We start from the raw sequence: 2,614 nt of genomic DNA, 5'->3' as shown, positions 1-2,614 counted from the left end.
GTCGACCGTCTGATTAGTTGGGCCGAGGGTGGGGTGGTGAGCTGGGCCAACGCAAGGAATCAGCCCAGGCAGCGGTAGTTCATTTTTTTATTATTTTCTTTTTCCCTTTTCCCCTCTTTAGATTCCAAACTAAATTTAAATTCATATTTGAACTTTGAATTCCTAGATACCAAACACAATTCTCACCTGAATACTGCTTTTACATCTTGTGGTTTATTTATTTATTATTTATTCTCCTTCCTATTATTTCATTCTAGCAATAGTAAATGACTTACAATTTCCTTTCTCTTTTCTTATTTCCCCTTCTGTTTTCAATTTCTACTTTTCAAACTTAACTTGTCTCAAAAATTCGAGTACAAATGCAAACATACAAGAACTCCAGCATGATATGCATCAATATTTTATTCATCTATTTATTTATTTATCTATTAATCCTATTTAAGAAATGCGTCCACATAACCCGTTCATGCACACAAAATAGTGGTTCAAGAAAATGTATTCTTAGGGGGTAGCATTTTTTTAGAGATGTTTTAAATTAAATATATAATCGAACAAATACTTGAATAGAAATCATTTTAGTTGATGTTTATTCTAGATAATGTAGCTTTCACAAAAGAATAACCTTATGAGAAGGTATTTTAAATTCAAACTCTTTGAAGAATTGTAATGAATTCGACCAACACAATTTTGAGGTGTTACAGCAAATCACCCGCAGGTACTTTTGGGCGTGCCTCTGGGCCCCTAGCCGACCCCCAACGAACGGGGCACGGACGTCCACTCGGATTACCCGCTTGCAGCTCACCGGAGACACCATGTTCGGTGCCCATCGAGGGTAACATGGCGCACTCCCCCCCTCCTCCTTGCGGAAAGGCGACGTAGGGGCGTATGTAAAAAGTCGAGTCTGTCCCTGATCGCCCTCTCGCCCTGTGCAGAGGCTCGGGGGCTGCTCTCGCAAAAACCGGCTCCGGCCAAATCGTTGACAGCGTCAACATACCAGCCCGAGAGCTTGGACCCCGACCGTGCACCCGGGCTACGGCCAGTTCGCATGAGGGAACGACCAGACCAGCCGAAGCATTGCGCGAGGTATTAAGACCTCGAAGGAGTGTAACCACTCCTCCGAGGCCTCGGGGGCTACACCCGGCGGGTGCGCTCGCGCGCACCCACCGGAACGAAATGCAACCGAGAAAGGCTGGTCCCCTTGCAAAAAAGTGCGACAAAAGCCTCCAAGCGAGTGCTAACACTCCCTTCGAGGCTCGGGGGCTACTGTCGGGGACCATAATTAGGGGTACCCTCAAGACGCCTAATTCTCAGCTGGTAACCCCCATCAGCATAAAGCTGCAAAGGCCTGATGGGTACGATTAAGTCAGGGATCAGTCCACACGAGTGACTCGATCACGCTTCACCCGAGCCTAGCCTCGGCCAAGGGCAGCCGACCTCGAGAGACTTCCGTCTCGCCCGAGGCCCCCTTTTTATGGCGGACACATCACCGGCTCGCCCGAGGCCTTGGCTTCGCTCAGAAGCAACCTTGACTAAATCGCCGCACCGACTGACCAAATTGCAGGGGCATTTAACGCAAAGGTGGCCTGACACCTTTATCCTGACACGCGCCCCCGGCAGAGCCGAAGTGACCGCCGTCACTCCACCGCTCCACTGGCCAGTCTGACAGAAGGACAGCGCCGCCTGCGCCACTCCGACTGCAGTGCCACTCGACAGAGTGAGTCTGACAGGCAGCCAAGCCTTGCCAAAGGGGCCACGGCGAACTCCGCTCCGCCCGACCCTAGGGCTCGGACTCGGGCTAAGACCCGGAAGACGGCGAACTCCGCTCCGCCCGACCCCAGGGCTCGGACTCGGGCTAAGACCCGGAAGACGGCGAACTCCGCTCCGCCCGACCCCAGGGCTCGGACTCGGGCTAAGACCCGGAAGACGGCGAACTCCGCTCCGCCCGACCCCAGGGCTCGGACTCGGGCTAAGACCCGGAAGACGGCGAACTCCGCTCCGCCCGACCCCAGGGCTCGGACTCGGGCTAAGACCCGGAAGACGGCGAACTCCGCTCCGCCCGACCCCAGGGCTCGGACTCGGGCTAAGACCCGGAAGACGGTGAACTCCGCTCCGCCCGACCCCAGGGCTCGGACTCGGGCTAAGACCCGGAAGACGACAAAACTCCGCCTCGCCCGACCCCAGGGCTCGGACTCCGCCCTGGCCTCAGCCGAACGACTTCCGCCTCGCCCGACCCCATGGCTCGGGCTCGGCCACGGCAACGGAAGGCAGACTCAACCTCGGCTTCGGAGGAACCCCCACGTCGCCCTGCCTAGGGCACGGACCGCCACGTCAACAGGAAGCGCCATCATCATCCTACCCCGAATCGACTCGGGTCACGGAGAACAAGACCGGCGTCCCATCCGGCCAGCTCCGCCGGAGGGGCAATGATGGCGCTCCACAAGCTCTATGACGACGGCGACCCCCAGCTCTCTTACGGAAGCAGGACGACGTCAGCAGGGACTCGACCGCTCCAACAGCTGTCCCTCCGCCAGGCTCCGCCGCACCTCCGACAGCCACGACATCACGCCAGCAGGGTGCCCAGATCTCTCCGGCTGCCACATTGGCATGTACCTAG

This window comes from Zea mays, chromosome 8 (genome assembly GCF_902167145.1).
Source record: "Zea mays cultivar B73 chromosome 8, Zm-B73-REFERENCE-NAM-5.0, whole genome shotgun sequence".
Taxonomy (NCBI): Eukaryota; Viridiplantae; Streptophyta; class Magnoliopsida; order Poales; family Poaceae; genus Zea; species Zea mays.
The sequence above is the reverse complement of the archived record's forward strand: the minus strand, read 5'-3'. Positions refer to the sequence as shown.